The sequence below is a fragment of the Chelonia mydas genome, chromosome 3 (assembly GCF_015237465.2).
Source record: "Chelonia mydas isolate rCheMyd1 chromosome 3, rCheMyd1.pri.v2, whole genome shotgun sequence".
Classification (NCBI taxonomy): domain Eukaryota; kingdom Metazoa; phylum Chordata; order Testudines; family Cheloniidae; genus Chelonia; species Chelonia mydas.
Window position 1 is genome coordinate 142,766,911 of NC_057851.1, and position 12,175 is coordinate 142,779,085.

General features: G+C 42.5%; 1 protein-coding gene across 4 annotated transcripts in view; it reads left to right on the forward strand.

Annotated features, from left to right (window-relative positions):
- Positions 1 to 210: 210 nt before the first annotated feature.
- Positions 211 to 12,175, forward strand: part of RASGRP3 (RAS guanyl releasing protein 3) — a 90,299-nt gene continuing 78,334 nt past the window's right edge. Inside the window, exon 1 of one of the 4 annotated variants that reach the window (XM_007071645.4) lies at positions 211 to 476. The gene's annotated coding sequence lies outside the window, so the exon portion shown is untranslated. Of the gene's footprint in view, positions 477 to 6,278; positions 6,525 to 12,175 lie in introns of those variants that run through there. The other 3 variants (XM_043543436.1, XM_043543437.1, XM_043543435.1) reach the window with 3 other exon arrangements.

Here is a 12,175-nt window from a genome sequence, read left to right on the forward strand (position 1 = left end):
GCATCTGAAAAACAAGAAACTTCTTCTAAAAGTTTTATATACATTTAAGTATTCAATAGCAAAAATACAAGATCTCCCCTTTGTTTAAATATATTTCCTGCCTTCTTTATTGTTATATACTGTGTAGTGGCAGACCTATTTATAGTCCAAGAAAAGGAAAAACCTCCACTGGAAGCAGAAAAACTAAGTTGGGAAAGAATAGCAGGAAGTGTGACTGCCATTTAGCCAAACAATCTAGAACTAATTGGGCTTAAAAGCTCTCCAGCTTTACTGTAGCTGCTGAGAGTAAACAGAGCACAATTCTGTTTTTCTCTTTAGAATCATTAAAAGAGGGTGGGGGTGAATAATGAAAATAATGTAAGTACTGAAGAAGGGGAAAGAAAAATCTCAGCAGCTCAACACATGTAAGAGAAGTTATTGTGGGGAAAAAGAAGAACTATACAGTTCTGAAAAGGGGTGGACTGTGTCAAATTAAGGTCAGTATCTCCTTTGGCATTTCTGCTTGCTACACTGTTAATGCAGTTGTCCATGGTTTTTCAGTCTAGCAGCTAGTAATAATAATATGTTTGTGTGGCAAAATTCATTCTCCATACATTTTAGTATGAGCTTCGGAGAATGAATTTTGCCACACAAACAGATTACTAGGTTAACTGGCTTTTAATGATAAACCTTGCTTGAGAAATAATTGTGGTTTGGTTATAGATCCTTAAGAGTTCCTCCTAAGCAATAGAAATCTTTTCCAAACAACTACTATTAGATAATTTTGCTATTTCTGATACATTTGTCTTCTGTTTGAGCTTACAGTTATTAATTACTACATCCATTTTGATGGACGCTTTTTTCCTATAAAGAAAAACATGAAGTCAACACCAAAATGTACATTATTAAAAATGTCACAAAATAAAAGATTTAATCTTGTCAGACATGTCCATAGAAAAGAATCAACCTAAAATGGAGGCATCTGAAAGTTTATATTGTTCTTAAAAACATGATGGCAAATTACATATTTGGGATTAATTTAGTTATTTGCTTGCTTATTTAATTTCAAAATGATGCAGCAGCCATTGCAAAGTCCAATGTAATCAATGGCAGACTGAAATAGATTAGAAAATGTAGGCCTTTTGTTTTGGTATATTATTTACACATTTTATATCATCTTATGACAAATGTAACCTGAAATTATCTATAAAAGCTACATTGTAAAATGTCAGGGTTTAAAATATATCATCTTACTGGATGGGTACTAACAAGAACAGAAGACTCTTAGAGGAAAGTCCTAAAAATACAGATTTTCTCTCATTGATGGCGATCTAGATTAGGTTGGTTTTTGTTTTCTTCATTTCAAAATTGCTTTGCCTCATGCCAAAATAGGAGGTGGTGGTGTGACTTGAAGTCAAAATAGTAGAAATACAGGATATATCGTATAATTCTGAAATATTCAGTGATCTCCACAGGGTGTGGACAGTACTATGGGTTTTTCACCATTCTTGAATTAATCATGACAGTGATCATTATACTGGTTTCAGTGATGTACTGTATTATGTCTATCTTGGTACAATCCCTATTACTCATGTTATTAAGGATTAGTGTGTTATTGTAAAATGTTACTGGTGAGGAAAAGAAAAGGAAATGTGTATGCTGTTACACTACTTTATCCTGGTAAGATGGTGTTATATTTAGAGTCTGTTGTTGTGAAGATAGCAAGGCAGGATGTCTGCTGATACATATGGAGGTAAAAAGCTGGGATAGGACAATGGTAAATAGTGACAATCCGTGCTGTTTACTAATGGCCCGATCTTGTTTAGTGCTGAGCTAGGATTTCATGGCATCAGGTTGCTTATTCTGTCTGGTTTAAAGCACTGCTTGTTTCCTTACAACAGTTGTCTTTTCTAAGAGATTGTGGTCCTCCTCCTGTGAAGTATGGAGCATCTATATTGCCATTGACTTCATTCTCACCAGAGATGCTCCACACTTCACAGGAGGAGGACCACAATCTCTTAGAAAAGACAACTGTTGTAAGGAAACAAGCAGCGCTTTAAACCAGATAGAATAAGCACAGCACAGGATTTTGGTCTATTAAAATATTTGCAATGGATGCCTTGGTAGATACAATTAATTTTTGTGGAGAAGGTTGATAGTCAATTTGTTCTTACTCAATGCTATTTATGCTTGACTTCAGTAAAAGTTTTGTCTGCATAAGGACTGAGTAAAAACAGAGAGAGGATTTGGCCCATAGTTTTTAAGTCAAAAAAAGGTAAATTCCGCAATCCTTATTAACACAGATTACCTCTTGCTCACTTCAGTAGGGCTACTCAGATGAGTAAGTGCTCATCAAACTGCGTAAGGGTTGCAAAATCTATCCCTAAGTGAATGCGATTGGTTTAATTAATATTAACAGCTAGGCTTCAGGGACCCAACTGAATAGCAACACTATTCTCTCTTTATACAATGCATGTTAATTCCAGAAAATATAGGATAAGTTGATCACTTTCTCTGCATAAGTCATCAAACATTCAGAATTTTTCAGGTCTGAGATGTTCACTACAATATTATTTTAAAAGTACATTTGGCTTGTACGTGTGTACAAAATCTGAGACTATTGTTTAGCCAGGAAGAGGAAAACTGTTTGGGAACCAGCCATTTTATATTGTTAGTTTATAATAGTTAATATGGCTTAAAATGACAGAATAGTGTACTGAGGCAGTTTCATGCGCGCCTATGAAAAAGAGAGAGTATATTATAGAGGTTACTTAGAAATTACTTAATTCATACTGTGATGTGTCATTCCATATTCTTTATGAAAATATGCTTATGATATAAATATGACATAACTAAGATATACTTTATGCAAGATGGCTCATGTGAGATATCATTGGAAAGGTTATGATTTACTGAATGTGATTTTCCTATTTGTATGCATGTATCATTTCTGTATCTGAAATTAGGAATATTGACTATGTACCTGTATTTCAACTATGCTACTTTGGGTGATGCCCACTGCCAACACTTTAGGTACAGTAATTCCTCACTTAATGTTGTAGTTATGTTCCTGGAAAATGCAAATCCAATTTCCCCATAAGAATGAATGTAAATGGGGGGAGGGGGTTAGGTTCCAGGGAAATTTTTTTTGCCATACAGTACAGTACAGTACTATAGTTGGGAGGTGCCCTCGCCTTACCCCACACAGGCACAGCCCACTGGCACTGGAGATACTGAGGCAGGCAAGGAAGCTGACGGTGCTGTAGGCTAGGAGAAGCACATTGCGCAGCAGCATGGGCAGCTTCCCCTACTCTGCAAGCACCAGGGACAGGGGGCTCAACCCTCGGCCCGCTCACTCCACCCCTTCCCCCAAGCCCCCACCCTTAACCCACCTCTTCTTCCCCCCCCCTTTAGTCCGCACGCCGTGTCCTTGCTCTTCCCCCCTCCCTCCTGCCCGCGGCAATCAGCTGGCTTGCGATGTTCAGGGGGCAGGAGGGTGGGGGGAGGAGCGAGGACTTGGCACGTAGCCTCCCCGCTCCCTCCCCTGCCTCTTGCCCATGGCAATCAGCTGGTTTGCGGCATTCGGGAGGCAGGGGGAGGAGGGGGAAGGCGCTGGTCCGCGGGGTATGCCGGCTGGCGGGAGGCGCTGTGCGGGGGCATAGGGGAGCTGATAGGGGGGCTGCCAGCTGTGGACAAAGCAGGCAGCCAAACGATGTTATAGAAAAGCATTGTACAATTTTACATGGAGCATGTTCTGTAATTGATCAGGGACGTAAGATCGAAACAACGTTAAGCGAGAGGATGTTAAGTGGGGAGTTACTGTACAACAATGGAAAAGCCAGACAGGGAGGATGGCCCATCAACAAGGACAATGGACTGTAAAAGAGCTTAATCTTCCTGTGAACGTGTGAGTCTGCCTGTGAAGAATGGCTATGAGGGCCCTATAGAGTCAGGTGGTCTTGTCACCTGATGCTAAAACATTACCTGGGACTTCTTGTAACTTTCCACTGTAAGTGAGGGAGGTGTCAAACTAGGAAACAAAGGACTCCCACTTTATGCAAATCCTATTTAAGGGTGGGGAGTGAGGTAATCCAGGTCATCAATTCTCCCCTGCTACCCCATCTAAGACGACAGCTGGAAACAAATAAGACTGAACATGGGGAAAGAACTGGGCCAAGGCTGGAAGGGCATCTGGCCTGTGAAGAAGATTATTAGAACCACATTTAGGGTGAGAACCCACCTGTAACCTGTTTCGTTAGTGTATTAAGCTTAGTTTGCATGCTCTGTCTTATTTTCTTAGTAATCTGCCTTGTTCTGTCTGCTACCTCCTTAACTACTTAAAATACACCTGTTATAGTTAATAAATTTATTTCTGGCTTATAATATAACCCAGTTTATGTGATTTCTAACTGGGGGGGGAGGGGGGTTGAGAAATTGTGCATACCTTCTTCGACATTGAGAGAAGAGGCGAATATAATATATCTGTGGGCCTGTACTCCAAGTGAGGTGGCCATCTGAGTGCTGGAGCGAGTCCCTTAAACTGAGTCTTCCCAGAGCTGATCTGCAGCTGGGTGTGTCCCTACCTGTGTGTGTGTTGGAGGAGGTTTTAAGAATCTGGCTCAGCAACACAGGTAAAAGGGGGCCCATGCTGGCAGAACAGGTAGACTCAGTGGTATCTCAGCACATCAAGTGACTTCCCAAGGGGTCCAACCCATCACACATACGTTTAATAAATTCATACTCTTAGAAAGGAGAATTAGGGACAAAATTCTGATCGTATACACTGATGAAAATCCACTGAAGTCAATACAGTTACTCTAGGGTAACCGAGGACAGAGTTTGTCCCACAGGGTTAAGTGCACGCAGCATAGCAGACTGTCTACCCACTTTTCTCTGCTTCTCACACTATGGGGAACGCAAAGCTGATGTAAAGCTACCTTTTCCCACTCCCACACTCTTTCACACCTGCACTCAGCATGGGAACAGAGCAACTAAAAATCAGGGTCATTGTGTCTGCAGTACTGCCAAAATCAAGTGTTCAAAAATTATGAGTCAAGCTCCGTATAATCATGAGATTGTCTTAAAAACCATGAGACTTTTAAATACAATAAGTGTCAGGCGCTTTTTATTTGCCGTTTGGTCTTTGACATTTTAGGGTTAATGTTGTCAAGCTTTTCTCCACAACCAAGAAAGCTAGAACTTTAACTTCATTCTCCATTCATTCCACAGGGAGTTAATGTGCTTAACTTCCATTAGAGTTAACAGGAGTTATGTTATTAAATTCCCCATGCATTAGGTTATGAATAAGCTCCAGGCTTGTCAGGAGTTAACTAATACAATAAAACAACATGGTAAAGAATGCTTTTTTATGTTTCTCTAATCTAATGATTTTCCTCTCTGCTTTTTTGTTGAATAGAGAGAGGTGAAAAATACAGTCATAAATCATATGGAAAACAATGAAATGCAAACATTTGTATTGATTTTGGTCTGTTATTTTAAAGTGAGGCCTACTGCTGCTGGTTTCTACCCACCCTGCCCTTAATGTGTCTATGCTTAAGTGTTGTAGGCCTAAAATAATCTTTTTTCAGTATTCATTAACTGAAGTATTAAAAATATCAAGATTTATTCTAAGATACCTACATTAAATGCACAGGGCCAAACGTGTTATATTCTGTGAGTTTAATGACTCGGGAACATATTAGCTTAGATTGTAAATTTGGGTACAGCCCTGAGCAAGAGGTGATACTTTAAGATGCATGCCCTTATGAGAAGTTCCAGGAGACACTTAGTAAAATCCTGTACCTCTTGAAGTCAATGGTCAAAGTTTTGTCAAGAGATTCAGCGAAGCCAGGAATTCACTGAGAGACATCCCTGTGACTCATAATTCCTTCCCTGCTCCCTCCTTGCTCCTGAGCAGATAGTAATTTACCACTGACCTGTACCATCAATAAATTATTGCCTCCACAACATAAGATAGCTCAGATACTCTGGCCAGTGAATAAGAAAGGGGGAGTCAAGGGTCCATCCATTCCCAACCCACCAGCTATGCTGCATGTTCCTCATTTATTCGTACATTTCTGGACTCAATGTCTGGTTAGCCCCCCTAACTAACTGTGTAGGAAAGATTGCTACTCCCTTGCATCTCTTTGTACTCTTGTCACATTCTGGCCTGCAACAGGGCGGCTTACCCCTTAAGGGCTGGAGAGCCTGGGGCCAGCCAACCCAGATTATTAAGGAGGCATGCCTGGATCCGATCAGGTAATTCCCTATAAGGGCAGCAGGTGGTTGTAGAGGTGGGGGAGGGTTGGGAAAGTGCAGGAACCCATAAGCTGTTGTAGGGAAGAGCTTGCTCCCAGGGAGCTAGAGCCCAAGCCCTGAGGCTCCAAACAGGTAGGGCCTGTCAAAGCAGGAAAGGACCTAGGCTGGAAGGCTTGGGAGTAGAGTGAATTGGAGACTGCTAGGAATGAGTTGGCTCCCACAGAGGGATGTAAGGTGTAGTGTTTCCTTACTGAGATAACAGACAAGAAAAGTCTGGAAGTGACCTGGTAAGAGAGTAAAACTGATGGACTGTGTTTAGGGACTTTGGGTTTTATTTTGGAGCTTTATTTATGTGACTAAACTTGGACCCTTGAGATGGGATGGTGAATGAGCAAGTAACTCCTGAGTGGAGTTTAAGAAGCCATTTGAGGGAGAAATTATTAGCGGGGTGCATGGGAGGTGGCTGACCCCACTAAATGATCCAATAACATCAGAAAGCAGCAAAATCTTGGAAATGCAGGTGTTTTATTAGGGGGCAGTTAAAGGAAGCTTTCCTAGAACACATGTGAATGTGGTGATCTATGCAACAGCCTAGCACAGCACATGGGGGACAAGCAAAACATTGTGGGGAATTAACCACTTGATAAAGAGCTTTCAGTCCTGGGTGTGTCAATACTATAAAGATATTGCCAAATGACATTCAATTAAAAGAAGAACAACAAATAAGGCTAATGCTAAAAGCTTATATCAGATGAAATACTGACAATGTTAAATAAGCATAAGCTGGCTAAGAACTGACCAAAGCCCAGTGTGCTGCAAATGTTTATGCAGGTGTTTAACTTCAAGTTGGTGAGTAGTCACATTAACTTCAACAGATTCATAGCGTTTAAGGCCAGAGGAAACCATTAGATCACCTAGTTTGACCTCCTACATATCCCAGGCCACTAAGTTTCACCCAGTGAACCCTGTTGAGCCCCATACCCTGTTTAAAGTAAAGCTTGTGTATAAGTGTTTGCAAGTTCAAGATTTAAGGGGGAACATGATAATATTCTATATAAACTTGAAGGATCAGAATAGTGAGGATTAATTAGAGTGATAAAAAGCTCTTAGTTTAAGTGGGAACAGGAGCGTAGCCACTGGTGGGACTGGGTGAGCTGTGGCCCACCCACTTAGCACCCAGGCACACACCCTCAGCCCCACCTCTGCTCCCACCCCAGCATTTGCCCCACTCCTCCTGTCTGGTGCTCCAGCCGGGGAGCAGGGGTCAGGGTGTGGGGGCTTGCAAGCCCCCGACCCCTGCTCCCCAACTGGAGCACCAGAGAGGGGCAAACCCCTGTGCCCTGATCCTGTGCCCCTGCTGGTGTGCCAGGTGGGCAGGGCGGAGCGGGGCAAGCCCCTGACCTTGCTCCCTGGCTGGAGCGCCAGGCAAAGCTGGGCAAGCCCCCGACCCCATTCCCCGGCGGGAGCGCTGGGTGGGCATAGCAGGGCAAGCCCTCGTGCCCCGATCCTGCTCCCTGCTGGAGCACTGGGAGGGTAGAGCGGGGTAAGCCCCCAACCCTGCTCCTGGGCTGGAGCATCAGGCACAGCAGGGCAAGCCCCAAGCCCCAGGCGGGAATGGTGGCATATTTTTCCTGGCCCTCCCATTTTTCCAGGGGCCCTGGCCAGAGCATCTATTCCCCCCTGCAAGGCTGGCTAGAGGAGGGGAGACGTGGTCCCGATTGCTCCTACCCCACATCATTGCACACCCACCCCAAGTTGGGGCCCACCCACATGTGCCATCCTGGCTACACAGGGCCATCCTTAGGCATACGCAGCATATGTGGCTGCGTAGGGCAACTGAAAACTTGGGGCACCCTGGATTTTAGTGTCCACCCCCTCCCAGCTCTTCCTATCCCTGTTCTGACCCTTCCTGCAGGCTCCCACACAGCAGGCTGCTGCAGCCTGGTGAGTCTTCCTCCGGAGGAGGCCTAGGGCATGGCTACACTGGAAACTTCAAAGCGCTGTCGCGGGAATGCTCCCATGGCAGCACTTTGAAGTGCGAGTAATCCATCTCCACAAGGGGATTAGCTCCGAGCGCTGGGAGCGCGGCTCCCAGCACTTGGAGTCTGTCTACACTAGCGCTTTAAAGCACTCAGACTTGCTGTGCTCGGGGGGGGGGGAGGAGTGATTTTTCACACCCTTGAGCCAGCAAGTTAGAGCGCTATAAAATGTAAGTGTAGACAAGCCGCTAGTAACTTAAAAATGAAAAAGCCTTCCAGACCTATTTGCGCAACATTGAAACTGTTAAAGAACCATTCAAGTGGTAATGAAGCCCTTTAACAGGCATTTACCAACCCACAGGTATATACTGTCAGTTTCTGAATTTACTGACAAAAACAGTTGTGCATTTCTGTCATGTTTATTCAGAACATGTTGGGCTACAGGACCTTAGTTTAAAATTTGCTTGAAAAATATTTCATTAGTGAGTTGGTGAAGATTATAAAATCACATCTCTTAAGAAATCCTTGCATAGTTTTTTAGATGCACAATCATCTTTAGCCTTAAATGCTTGGATCGTCAGATGTATAGTTTTTTAAATAAATCCTTCAAAAGACCACCCTTATCTAAAATATACATTTTAATTTTAATTACTATAGTAAAAAAACCTTGCTTCCAAAGTCTTCCTGTCCTTTCTCCCCATCCCTTTCTCCCTTCCCACACACCTTTTTCCCCTCCCACGTTGAAGAGAGCCTTTAAAGGGACAACACCCCTTTCCTTCCAGATAGCTGGACAAAGAGTTTCCCTTTCTTTACCTTGGACTATCTGATGAACTAGTTTTAAGAGAACTCTCCTGCAAAATCGGTACCTAGTAAGATATAAAATCCTTTGTTATGCCTAAAATCTTTGGAAACATATTTTTTAAAGTTGGTGAAATTTCATAAACATGTCTATTGTTACGGAGATCACACAAAGTAAATTAGTGTTCCCTTTTTCTAAAAGCAATGAACATTGTTATGAACACAATCACTCTGTGACTGATTAATTTAAAATAATGTCTTTGTTTCAGTGAGTTAAATATGTAGTAATCTGGAATGATTACTTAATGAAGGCTTAAGAGTACATTTAAAATATAAAATCAGCTTAGAAATACTGATTAAGAAAATGTAAAACAGAGAAGAGCTGCATCATGTATTCCATAATATTTAATGTTGTATTCAGCAAGACAGCTGACTCACCCTTACTACAAAGTTTTTGCAAATAAACATCTGACAAACTTCAGGGCATATCAAAAAACCTGTGACTGACATTTTTTATTCCCAAATTTAGTGCTTTTAATTAGGTACCTTCTGCATGTCCAGTCTTCACCATCTGGCATGCAGTGGAAAACATTATTCATTTTCTTTAGAAAGAAATTGCAAAAGTATGTGTGGTTGGGTTTTGTTAGTTTGTTTGTTTGTTTTCCCTCCAAATGTCATTTGCTTCATTTGGGTTCAGGGATTTGGCTGGAAGGGGGGTGAGCAGGGAGGGGGAGGGAAGAGAGGAGGGAGACAGTGGGGAGAGGGCTGGGCCTGGGCAGAGTGGGGGCGGGGCCTGAGCCAGAGCAGGTGGAGTATGGGCAGGCCCAAAGGCAGAAGAAGTGGGCAGGGGAGCTAGCCTCCCCAAGCGGCAACTTCACCCGCCGCCCATGACAGCAGGTAAAAGCGGGTTGGCTCCCGCATACCCAGAGCACGCTGCAGTCTCCTTAGGCAGGGGTCATATTCACAGAGCCTAATGTGCCGGCGCCATGCTTTCTGCGTGAGGGAGAGGGTACGGGGGTCTCTGTGGGGAACTGTGACTCTCCACCGCCATGAGTCTTCATATCCTTTGCTGCCTCATCCCTCCTCCCACCCCCCCCAGGCTGTGAGCCCAGGCTGCCAGCGGGCATAGGGGCACCAGTTCAATAATACTGCATAGGGTCCCATAAATCCTAAGGACGGCCCTGAGGCTACGCCACTGAATGGGAGTTAAGGGGTGCATAGGCTTGTGTCAGATTTCATCATGGGTTGTATTCACCCTATATGTGACTTCCCTTTTTTAAGCGTAAATAGCTTTTGCTGATGGTGCAGCATGTCTCTTTGCCCAGCATTCTTGGAATCTCACACTAATGTACTGTACCAGTGTAATCTTGTATTGTGTTACTCTACTGTTCTGGACTATTCTGCAGAATGCTGTAGTTGTTTAATAAGGAGGTATGGGCGAGGTTTCCAAGGGTTGAGTAGCTCAGTAATAATGGAAGCGGGAACTTGAAACAACATCCAAACAACTGAATTTGAAAGTATTCTTGACTGGTTCAGAAGTGTGGGAAGGCAAAGCTTTGGACTGGTGCTGGATTTTTCAAAAATACTTTGCCTTCTTCATAGTTACTGCTAGGCCTTAGTTACAGGTCACAGTTACATGACAATATCTCTGCCTTCTCCCTCCAAGGCAAGTGATGAATGAATTTTAGAGATTGATGATGGATGGTTAAACATTCATACTGTCTTCATCCCAGTGTGATTTCATAGCTGCTATATGACCTGTACTGAATCCTGAACATCGTGAAACATTTTATTTGTGTGCAGTATTCAGAGTATAAGAGTGAATAGATACTCTATACTCACATATGGATAACAAAGCAAGATATCATCTTTACTCTGTTAAAGGCTATATGTGGAAATCTCAGCAAGAGGTGAAGGTCCAGATTCAACCATGTTGAATAACTTCAACAGAGTCATAGAAGCAGGGAATTTAAGACCCTAGGGGGCGGGGCTATGGAGTAGAATGCCACACGTGATGAGACTTGCTTATCCTCTCAAGCACAAATGGTGAGCATTGTAGTGACAGCCTGAGAAAGCCTCTTCCATGTGAAGAGCTGAGTGCTCTCTAGTCTTATCGACTGACTGCAGAGGGAGCTGAGGGTTTTCTGTAGCACAGATGAAAACTTTTCAAAAACTCAAATCACTGACAAAAATCATTCAGCTTTTTTTTTTTTGGACCAGCTCTAACTTTCAGCAGCTTTCTAGTTTAGCCTTTTAATCCTCTTTCCTTCTCTTGTAAATTCATTGTAAATGGATTGTTTCAAGTTATTATGGATTGTCTGTATCAGTTGTAGGTATTTTGGTGCAAGGTAGAGGAAGATCAGGTGTATCAGCCTGTCCCCATCTCATTGTGCAGATTGTACAATCAAAGTTCTCAGTGTTAGGCGCTGTTGTGATGCTGTGGTTGGCAGCACTTACATAAAGATTAACAAGCAGAACATTTTTCACCTGCTTATGTATAATGCAAATCTTGATAAATAACTTGTAGTCTAGCCTTGCTTTGGGAAAAGCTTTCTGAGCTGGATAATTAACAACATGATGATTCACAAACATCTTATGATATGCTATGAATCTCTCTATCAGAACAAGCAGCATTGGGCTGATTGGGGAATAAAAGGCCCCTTCTTAGAAATGTTATGCATTATTTATATGGGCTTTTAATCACACTGTCTTTGGAAAACTGTGGGATGCATTTGACTATGAAAGACACAGAAGCACTATTTCCAAGTTATCTATTCAGATTAGCTATGTATGTGTCTTTTTTACTTAATGTAAGTACTCAGCATTATGTGATATACCCAGAAACTCCACTAAAGAAGATAAAATCAGATAGAAAGTCTAGTCTTGTGATGTCACAAGACAGAGCCATGAAATTTGTTCCCAGCTCTGCCACACTTTTCCTGTATGACCTAGGGCAAGTATTAAACTCCCTGCATCTCAGTCTTCCCTTCTGAAAAATGGGATTGATATTTCTCAAGGGTGTTGTGAAAAGAGAGCTCTATGAATATTACCAAAAAATGCTAGTATTCAATAGAATATATTATTTCAATCTATAAAATGATAAGAGGTGCCTCTATAAGTCTAGGTACCTCTGACAATTATTTAAATACACTAAATCAGTA